The sequence below is a fragment of the Globicephala melas genome, chromosome 12 (assembly GCF_963455315.2).
Source record: "Globicephala melas chromosome 12, mGloMel1.2, whole genome shotgun sequence".
In the NCBI taxonomy this organism is placed as follows: Eukaryota; Metazoa; Chordata; class Mammalia; order Artiodactyla; family Delphinidae; genus Globicephala; species Globicephala melas.
The window spans coordinates 63,744,744-63,755,810 of NC_083325.1; positions in this window are offsets into that span (position 1 = coordinate 63,744,744).

The following is an 11,067-nucleotide window of genomic DNA, read 5'->3' on the forward strand; positions in this document are numbered from 1 at the left end:
CTTGCAAAACTGAAACTGTATACCCTTAAAACAACAACTCCCCCTTTCCACCCTCCTCCAAGCCCTTGGTAACCACCATGCTACTTTCTGTTTCTAAGATGAAGGAGCCATTTTAAAAACACTATCCAATGACAAAGTGTCAGGTCTGAGAAAAAGAGAGCAAGGAGAGTTGAGTCTAAACACCAAAATTGGGGGTTGGAGTTAAGAAATGAGATCATAAAGCAGAAGGAAGGAGCAAAGCAAAGACAGATGGATGTAGAAGCAGAGGCATTTTCCAGAACTGAGTTGATAGAATTTGGCCTTCTGGCTGTGGGTGTTGGAGGCCAGGGAGGTGTGCTCTCTGAAGCCAGATTAGAACTGTAAGCCACTGTCATATCAGATAATCTTCCTACATCTTTGGTGAACAAATGACTATGATGAAAGTAGATGAGAAGGAGGTCAGAGGATGAAGACTGGGGATTATAAAGGATATTTACCACCTCCAAAATTTGCTGCAGACTTGGGAGATGGGCAGATCTGTGATAAAAGCCACTGTGATAGTTTACTAGGACTGGAGTGGTTGAGGCAGGCTGTGGGGCATTGTGGGTCTCTGCTTTCTGGGCACAGATGTCATTAGAATTAAGTGTCAAAAGGCACCATTCGAAATACAGAGCCATCAGAAGTTCTGAAGGGCCATGGTTAATGCTTTGAGTAGGCCAGGATCATCCAACAGGGCTGGGGAGATGGCCTGAAGGAAGTCAAGAACTTATATGAAGGTTCCTCCAAGACATTAAACTAATCAATCTGGAGAACTAGACACCTCTCATCCAAGCCACGCTCTAGGGACGAAAGCATGGAAAAAGTAGAAAGAGCCTACACTTTGAAGCCAGACACACGCAACTTCAAATTCTACTGCCGCTTACCATCCGGATGACCTTTAAACCAGTGGTTCCCACCCTTTCTGGCACCAGGGACCGGTTTTGTGGAAGACAATTTTTCCACAGTGGGGCGGGGCGGGGGAAGGGAGGGGATGGTTCAGGCAGTGATGCGAGCGATGGGGAGCGATGGAGAGCAGCAGATGAAGCTTCACTTGCCCGCCCGCCACTCACCTCCTGATGTGCGGCCCGGTCCCTAACAGGCCGCGGATGGGGGCTTGAGGAGCCCTGCTTTAAACCATCTAAATATCAATTTCCCCATCTACACCTCAAATTCTAACAATAACTACCTACTGGGGAAGGACATGGGTCAAGTGCTGTGTAACAGGAAGATGCTCTCCTGGTGCAGAGGCACAATTTTTCTTCTCAATGATGAAAGCATCTTGCTAAGAATTAGATGTGGTAAGGATCCTAAGGTTGAGAAGGAACAAGGAAGTCTGGGAGGTATATGGAAGTCTGAGAGTTCTTTGGCTAATAGGTTATTCGGATCCCTAAGTTATGGCGTGGTTTTCATAGCAGAATTGGTGGTCCAAGTCATAGCACCAAAGGGTGCCTTAAGAGGGCCATTAGCTCCCATGACATCCATTAGCCTCCACACCCAAAGTCATCCCAAATAAGCATACAAAGTAAGTAAAAATAGGATGTTTGTTATGCAAAAGCAGCTTAATGGCAGACTCCTTAGCTCCCCCTCCCAGCTGAATTGCTACCCCCAAGTCATGCATGGAAATTTTGATGCTGTTGGGAGCCTCTGATTCTACTATGGCTTGAACTTGGAGGTGGGCACTGATTGTTCTGATCTCTGTGTGTGGGGCCTAGTCAGCTTCATTTTCCCAGTAGCAGGTGTGTGCTGCTCAGACCAGTCCCCATATATGTGACGTGCCCCAGCACAATACATGGATGGCTATGTGCCCACCTGGAGGTGGCAGCAGAGAGTGGTGACCATAACCAGCTATTGTGGCTTGCAGTTCATCCCTGGAGCTGTGTAGGCTGAGGACGGAAACTAACTCTTCAGGTAGCAATCTCCATTTGTCTAGATTTGGGGTTGATGAATTCCAAAGGCAGCTTGCAAAATGATTCCTAATGTGTGTTGCCTATGGTCATAGAGTAAGACACACCTGGAAAAGAGGGATTTTTTTTGCCCTGTGGCTCTTTCTGGCCCACCATGTTTACTGCAAGGACCAGAATTGCTTTGAGACCGAAGTTATGAGAGCACTTACTCAATGTGTCCTCAGAATTACTACCTGAACATTGCAGAGTACTAATCCCAGTGGCCTTTTAAGCTCTAGACTGGTTCATCTCATGGCATCTCAAACATCTCCACTTGGATGTTCCTGGGCATCTCAAACTCATCATGTTCAAGATTGGATTCCATTTCTTTTTCATTCAATTTTCCTCATGAGAAGTAGGTGAGAAGCAATACCTTTCTTCAATGCAGCCACTGAAACCAGAAATCTGGTGTCATCCTAGAATCGTCCCTTTTTCCTCTCTCTTACTGACTACAAACTGCTTGGATAATCTATGTGACATATCAGTGAATAAAATGAAATTTTGTTGCCTAATTGGGAAAAAAATCAGTAAAAGGTAAATCTGGGAAAGACTTTTATTCAAATGTCTCTCTTACAAGGGAATCATGAGCAAAAGGGGGGGGGGCTGGTGATTAGAAACATGGGGAGAGAATTCTGAAGATCTCTAGCTCTGATCTGCAGGAGGAGTTTGAGAACACAAATTCAAAGAGTTGTTTGACTCCTGTTGCCTGATTCTGAAATGCAGAAGTGCCCTGGCAGGCAACCCTGTGGAGAGTACAGACTACACCATCCTGCCATTGTCCACCACACAAGGGGCTGAGCAACTGGAGCAGAAGGAAGTTGTGTTTTTTTGCATTGTTTTATTTTCGTCTTAAAGAGATATCCTTCTTAATATGTATATTAAAGTTGTGAATAAAGACGTAGAGGGTATGCAAACTTGAAAGAGATAGCAACCATACTGAATGACAGAATCAGAATCTCAAAAGATCTTGACAGGCTAAAGTACAGGGACAAATGACAGAAAGTGAAATTAATAGGAGCAAAGGTAAAATTCTGCATTGAGGTTAAAAAAAACAGTTGCACAAATTCAGAAGGGGGAGACATGGCTTAACACGATCCCATACTTTTCAAACTTGTCATTGATGTTACATTAGTCAGCGTATGCTGATTGCTATAATTTCCAAGCCTCAGTGGTTTTAAGATATCCAAGGGTGGAAAAAGTGCCAAAGAGATGACAGTCCTGGCTCGGTCAATCGACTGCTTCTAGCAAGTCTTCAGACATTCCATTAACGTGTACCCAGTAAGGAGATTTTCAGATAATATCTCATTTTAACTAGGTTAACACTCATTTTGGAAAAATGGTTTAAAAAGCTTTCTACAAAAAAGTAACTGGTGAAAGAAAGATAACAGCAAAATGAACTTAAAGAAAATGGCATAGCAAACCTTTCTACTCTGAGTACAAGTCAGCTGCATTATGGTAAAAAAAAAAAAAAGAATGATAATGCGATTAGAACAGCAAGAAGGAGTCCCTCCAAATCTAAAATTATCAAGAAGACCATTTAAAATATGGATTGACATCGACTTACACTAATGGACATATACATTCATGGTAAAATTCTCCCTAGTTGGCTAGCATATTATGTCTTGAGATCTTATCTATTAATAATATGAATTCCAGTGATTAACCAGACATTTGAAAGCTAAGCATTCAGAACAGGAAGACAAACTTCAGCAGTTTTTTGGAGATTTTTAAAGTTATGTGGAACAAACCCAGTTCTTGACAAATCTCATGAAACCTACTGATAATTGCTTAGAAGCCTCTTTTGAGGTTTTTCATTTTACAATTAAGGAACAAAAGCCACGAACCATCAGTGTCTCTGGTTCTTCCTGCCACAGTAAAAGATGGTTGAAGTAATTATAAAACAAAGGACCAACAAACTCAAAAGCATTGCTTTGTCAGCACATTTTTGGTGAAGTCACATAGAAAACATTGCTGAAGATATGAAGAAACAAATATTAGAACAGATTGGCCATGTACTGGGGTGAAAGTACAAACGTTTGTAACATGTCTACATCTATGGTACTTGTTAGATTCTATTTCAACAGTTACATTCCGAAAGAACTGCTTTTTTTGTGAGGCATTTAAAAAATCTTACTGAAAAATCCTACCAAAGAATATCCCAGTGATAAATGATTTCATAAATAAAAACAATATTTTTATGGGAAACCTATTGAAGTGTAACCACTGAATTCGAAGAATAAAAGGTATTCCTGCAGAGGAATACAAGGATTTTGGAAACCCTGACAGGGATGTTCATCTCTGTGGTGTTCATCCAATGTTTCATTCTTTGGGGGAGCTAATTCAGTGAAGACATTGAGGCTAGAAGTGCCAGTGATACTACTAGATGCCACCGATGTGATTGGTTTTAATGAAAACCTTTAAACAGTAGAACTTTGCAAGATTGTAAGGAGATGGAGAGTCTGCTGAGTTTGAAAATCCATTTTCTTCTTCTACCTAATATCACTTCCTTCTCTTCCCTTCTACAAGCATGGTTCCCCAAAACACTCCCTAATGCAATTCCTGTGTGATGAGTCTGCTTCCCAGGAAACTCAACTTGCAACAGTGATAGGAGTGGTCCAAGAAAACAGATGCTCATGTGGGATTCTGAAGCTGCCACCTGACTAGCCAGCTAGCAGTGAGGACCCTGATCATCAGAAGGAGGAGGGCTGCTCTATATAATGGGACAGAGAAGAATGTGATGATATCCTCCTGATCCACTGGAGTGCCTCTTGACAATTCCTTGCTCACCTTGATGATAAACGGATAAACACAGCAGTAATACTTAAGAAAGGCATGGAGATCAGGAGCTCAGAGGCCTCAGAAATGAAGATCTGGGTCTTGCCAACAGGTAAAGCATCTACTCGGCAAAGACAGTGGCTGAGAATGAGACAATCTGGAATGGGTAGTAGATGATGAGTATCAGTTGTGGTCCCAAGTGTTTGGGCTCCAACTGCTTACAGCCAGGGGTGTAATTTATCTATTAACCTTCTTATCCATATCCCCCAGGAAGAGAGATCCAACAGAATCTTGGAGGAACTCTTCCCAGAATTTATATGAAGTGGATCTGAGCAGTGCAAATGGTGGACCATAGTGGAAGCTGTGATGTGCCACTCTGTCTCCTTGAAGACTGAAGGACTTATTCCTCCAGCTATTCAGGGCACCATTGGCTGACAGTCCTCAGAAATTACTATAGGCTGGAGAGTTCTGCCTTGCACAAAGTTCCTTCCCCAGGGCAGCTCAGATCTAATAACTGGTCAATGTATAATATAAAGGCCCAAATCCCTCACCTTATTTCAGGACATTAAAGGACATCAGAGCTTCAGGGTCCCCAGAGGGTTAGCCTAGCCTTTGCTGAGACCACATCACAGTGCAGTTTCTTCTATTGCTTCCTTCTCTCCCTGATCCTGAGGGTGCTCCCTAGAAAAATTTCTGCACACTGATCTCCATCCCAGACTTTGCTTCCTGGGAACCCCACCCTACTACAAAAACACTGGGACACCTGATGAAATTTGAATATGGACTCTTTTTTAAACAATGGAGTTGTACCAATGTTAAATTTCCTGATTTTTGATCATATATTGTGTTTATATAAGAGAATGTTTTTGTTCTTAGGAAACACACTGACAAAAACAGGAATAAAGGCACACAATATCTGCAACTTAATTTCAAATGATTTAGAAAAAAATTATACATGGAGAGGTGGAAGATCAGACAAAAAGAAGAAAATAGGGCTAAATGGAAACAATTGGCGAACGTGGGTAAAAACTATGGAGGTTATTTATACACTTCTTGCAACTTTTCTTTAAGTTTGAATTTACATCAATATTAAAAATTACCAAAGTAAAATGACTAGACCTTATACCATTCTCAGAGATTCTGATTCCCTTGGGTGTTATTATATTTCCAGCACTCAGCTCCAGTCTGTAGGTATTCAATAAATATTTATTGAGTAAATGAATGAGTTAATGAGTAACCTTGAAAGTTAAGATAATGAGTTCAATTTTGGATATGGAGACCTTTGAGTGCCTGTGAGTCCTCTTTTGAAAGTCCACTCTAGGGACTGAATAACCTTTTGCTCAATTCTGAAGGTAACAAGTGAAGATATAACTCCTGTGTCCTTTTTTGAGACCATTATTCTCCCTAGCATTTAGAAGTTTGAAGTCCTTATGAGACCTTGTGTAAACAATATCTCATCACTTTGGACCTAATTTGATTTTTAAATGACATAATGACTGAGTATTGACCTTAAATGATGGAGAAATTGCCTGACTTTTGTGGGCATCCAAATTTCTGCATCCTGTTTTAACCACAGTACACATAATTATCTTTCCTTTTTTTATTTTTGAACTTTAGCCTAGCAAGTCATAAGCATATCACATTAAGGTGTTCTGGTAGAAGTTAACTCTAAAAGCATGGCATTTGTAAGTGGACAAGATGGACTAGCTAATGAGTAGAAGGGAAAAAAAAGAGGGGGGGAACTCCAAGGATTGTTACTGCCATCCAGTGGTGGTGCTCTCAGATAAAGATGGTTCAAAGCCCATCATTAATCTCTGTTTTCCACTGCTAAGTCCCAAATGCCATTCATTCAAGCTTAGGGACTAAACTGCAATGCTAACTTGCCATGAAATTTGTATTACGGTTTTCTGATTTTAAAGTAATGACTTCAGTTTGTCCTCTTGTGGTCCTGAAGAAGATCATATGCTTCCAGAGCAACCACTTTACTCTGAGAGTGTATTCAATGTGGGGAGAATCTGGCCCATTAGAGCCCTTGTCTTGATGACACCCCAAACCCCTGCCCTGTTCTCCCTAGCTCTGCCCATTTACACACCCTTAGAGAGAGAGAACATCACTGATTCACCCTTCAGTCCCTACTGGACATTTCCAAGTCATTTTTTATCTGTGAGCTCCTACATTTTAACTGTGAGCTCCTGTATTGACTATTTCAGGCCCAGGGAAATAAAAAAGGGAATTGGCCAAAGTCCAACTCATTGATTTTAACCCAGCAAGAGCCTTTGCCTACTGGAGAAAAAAAAAAAATTATCACCAAATTTAGCATAAAAGAAAAAAATTGGCCCAAGCATATCATGTAAGTTTTATATAAAGCACACTTTTTGGCCTTGACAAACACCATCCAGTTTACACAAAGCTCATAAAAGCGTTAATGTTTCCTACTTTTAAAATTCACATATAGTGTTCTCTGTGCACTAACGATGTGTCCTGTTAACCAAAGTTTGACCTTTCTGTGCTGTAAATCCAAGCCCACACACCAGCTCGTACAATGCCATAATCTCTGGCAGTGATGTCATTCCTTGACACTAAAAACAAACACCACCCAGATCTGTTTCCTTTCTCCTGCAGGTTTGTAGTCCATTGTAGAGATGCCAATGGGTAGGGGCTCAGGAGACCACAGGGCTTTGCTTGTATCTAGTGGCTTGAGCAGCTGGCTTCCAGGGACTGGCCCAGACCAAAAACCAAAAACAAAACAAGAACAACAAAAACCCCAAACCACCTCCAGAGAATGCTGTGCAAGTTCTGCTTATATAATTCATAAGGATGTAAAGACCAAAGCAAGCAGTTGGCATCCAATAAAAGGTCAATATATATTGTATTTACTGGCAGATAACTTATGCCAGTTTTACAAGGAAATTTGGTAGATGGGAATGTGGAGGAAAAAATTGAAATAGTTTTCATCTTACTTGTTTTAAAGAGAGTTTTAAAGGGGTTCTGTAGATATAGTATTCAATATACAGACGTCCAGATGAAAATCATTGGTTTTGATTATGCAAGAATATTCTACTAATCCTGGAAAAAAATAAATTCGCATGGTTAAAAAGAAATATATCAGTGACATTTGGTACTGAGTAGGCTATAAAACAAAACAAATTTACTGGTAAGTGAAATCCCATATCCCACATGGAATTCTGTATAAATAGATATCAATACACTCTTCCAACAAATAATGGAAACCAAAAGTTAATAACAACGTGAGATAAATTTAAATAAACTTTTACAAAAGCTAAGACAAATCAACTAGCAAAACAGAATACATAAGAACAGTTTCTTCTACAGTTGCAAAAGGAGTCAGTAAAAACTTGGTACAAAACACACAGCAAGAAAATAAATGTGAAAGAATGCCCATTTCACACTCATACATATAGTAAAAGTAAATATTTCACTGGATATTAGTACAGTCATCCCTCCATATCCGTGGGGGATTCGTTCCAGGACATCCACAGATCCTCAGACGCCTCATACATTGATAAAATGGCATAGGACCATTGGCCCTCCATATCTGCAGGTTCCATATCCCAGAGGATTCAACTCTTGAATCTTAGAATGCAGAACCTGTGATATAGAGGGCCGACTATATACAGTAAACAGCAGAAAAAAATTAATGGATTCTAGTGCAAACCCTTGACACTAACATCATAGCAATGCCTCCACTGGCTCTTAGATGGACAATATCCACTTTGCTCTGATGTTGGTGTCTCCATGCTCTTTTCACTAGGAGATCTCATTATTGCTATTGTCTCCCTGTTTTTTACTCCACCCTTCCTTACTTCCTCTCTACATTGTTGGCTCTTTCATCTTTAATATGGGTACACTGGGGGATGGGGTGGAGAGGATGTATGCCGCCAGAGCAAATAAAGTAAATCTGTGCTTCCTAGATGCTAGGGCACTGCATTTGACTGTTCTATGCCTCTGAACTGAAGGCTTCCTAGACAAGCCCCTCTGGAAATACAATACACTCATGGTTTTAATTTTGCACCAATGTATGTACTTAGAGTTGTACACTGTTTGAGAAGTCAAGTTATAATTTCCAGTAATTGACTAACTTAGTTGCCTGCTTAAAGGGAGAATAATAAAAGATTTTATTATCTCAATTGATCAATGAACATTTTTATAATCCTATGTGACCTGGGTTTCTTGGATGACTCACTGAGTATTCCCCCCAAACAGAGGCCAGTTCAGGCATGTCAGACTTAAAGGTTTATTCTTGAGTTGCATGAGGTTTCTGTAGGCAACAAAACCAAAAGGAATATTTTCTTCAGCTGCAAAATAATTCAATAAAATTCAACATTTATATTCATATTAAGCCCTCTAGCAAATTAGGAATAGGAAGGAACATTCACCAGATAAAAGGCATACATGAAAACAATTAAGCACACACCATATTAAAGAGGGTGACAGTGAAAGGATTTTCTTTCAAATCAGGATGGCTGCTCTCACCACTCTACAATTCAATATTGTACTGGAGGTCTTAACTAGCTCAGTAGACAAGAACCCTCTGTCCTTTCTCTCGATTTTTCAATAAACATAAAGCTGCCCCCAAACAAAGTCTATTAATTAAAAAAAAACAAAAGCAATAGTGAATATACTCCTTAAAACAAAAAAAGGGGGGGGGATGGAGGAATTGCTCTTACCAAAAATGAAAGCTTTAAGAAAAAGCTATAATAATAAAAACCTATGGTATAGACTCAGAGATAAACCCAAAGTGATGGAATTGAACAGAGTGCTCAGAAATAGAACCATGCATAGCGGGAACTTGATCTATGTCAGAGCTGTCACTGCAGATCAGTGGGGTAAAGGATGACTATTAAATAAAACGATTGCCTCCACCCACAGGAAAATACCCTGAAATAATGCGTCCTAGTGTTTTTCAAATGATGGGAAAAAGCCTATTTCACAGGTATTTATTTGGCACACTGGGGTAAGAGGGAGGAAATTTGAGGCCACTAAATGGAGCTTGAAGGAAAAAAATTCATTAAAATTTCTTTACATTATACGTATACTCATTTTTAAGAAAGATAAAATATGAAAGCAGCAGGTATAATATTAAGTATGGGACAATTTTCCTAAACCTTCCTAATAAAATGTCTTTTAAAGTTTTATTGAGAAACTCGAGCTTGTAGCTGCAAACTTTAATGTTTTATCTTTTAAATGACCACCTGCAGTTCTTATCAAGACGTTTGCTTTGATCTCTCAGACTTTAACAGTCACCTTGAGTGAAAAATTTGCACAAATAGATGGCTAAAAGTTTTTAAATCTTCTAAAAATCATTCAGAAACTTAAGACATTTAAAAGAATATTTAAAGAAGTTCTTCCTTTTTCACATTGGCAAATATAAAATTGAAATTTCTTGTCATAATGCCAGTGGGTTTGGAGTCTAATCAATGTTTTTCATGTCAAGTCTTTCAAATGTTGAAGCTCTAATCTGCAGAATGCAGTGTATTGTTAGAGCACTCACCACCTGTTCTTATGCATCTGTGGAACACAGAAACACCCAGCTTTCCAAAGATTTTTCCTGAGATTGCTTAAGCCATTCGAAAGTAAGGGATCATGTATGTGCTCACACTTAACAGGATTAAGAAATCAGACTGGGAAAGAGAAGACATTTCGATAAAAGGAAATCGAAGAATTAGACAATTTTTGACATGGTAGGGACTTCGGAGCTCACGTTACTGATCAAAAACCAAAGTTACAAGAGATACAGGGTCTTGTTCAAGGTCTCATAGCTGGCTGTGGAAGAGCCAGAAATTAGGACCAGGTAGGTAGTCTAAGATGCCAAGTTCGGTGCTCTAAGGAAGGACAGATGAAGTGGCTGTGACGTTGCTTTCTTTTTCCTAGTGAAATTTAAGTCCAATACAATTTCAATCATCTCATCTTCTCCCTAGGGCTTCCACCCCATCCCACCCCACCCCCGCAGCCAGGCAGAATCAATTGGGTCATCCTTGTTTCCATAACACTGAGCTCTAGCTTCCACTGAATTACTTACCTCGTTGTAGTACAGCTAGTTAGGCTCACATCTGTTTTCTGAGCTAGCTGTGGGGTCAGACACTACAAGTTATTCATCTCCGTGTTCCCAGGGTCAAGCACAATACCTGGTAAAATAAGCATTTAACACATGTTTATTGGATAGATGAGATAATGACAATTCTCTTTGGCCTTTAAAAATCTCAGCAGAAGCTAATTAGTGCCCATCCAGTTCTATGTGGGAAAAATCTAATCAAATCATTTCCCCCTTTTCAACCACTTTCCCTCTGCTCCCTGCCCACCTGTGAGGAAG